We start from the raw sequence: 633 nt of genomic DNA on the forward strand, positions 1-633 counted from the left end.
GGAATAGTTTTTCAACCCAGAAAAAAAAGTGTGCTTTTACGGTCACTACAAATAACTTGAGCAGCTAAAACAGTACAGATTTGCTTGAATAGAAATGTGAGACCTGTTTTTTTTTGCACTGTGTGACAGGTTAAGGTTTAATCTCAGAATCAGACTTCTATCTGCACGGTAGCGTGTGTCTTAGGTTTTTCTGAATGACACTATCAGTACCTTCAATGTAAGATATCCTTTTTGGGATAGATTTCAAGTAGGCCTCAAATACCAGAAACTAGTTATTTTGAGAATGGCAAATTTGGGAAGTTTTTCAACCCAGAAAAAAAAGTGTGCTTTTACTGTCACTACAAATAACTTGAGCAGCTAAAACAGTACAGATTTGTTTGAATAGAAATGTGAGACCTGTTTTTTTTTGCACTGTGTGACAGGTTAAGGTTTACTCTCAGAATCAGACTTCTATCTGCACGCTAGCGCGTGTCTTAGGTTTTTCCGAATGACACTATCAGTACCTTCAATGTAAGATATCCTTTTTAGGGTAAGATTTCAAGTAGGCCTCAAATACCAGAAACTAGTTATTTTGAGAATGGCAAATTTGGGAATAGTTTTTCAACCCAGAAAAAAAAGTGTGCTTTTACGGTC

This window comes from Bufo bufo, unplaced genomic scaffold (assembly GCF_905171765.1).
Source record: "Bufo bufo unplaced genomic scaffold, aBufBuf1.1, whole genome shotgun sequence".
NCBI lineage: Eukaryota > Metazoa > Chordata > Amphibia > Anura > Bufonidae > Bufo > Bufo bufo.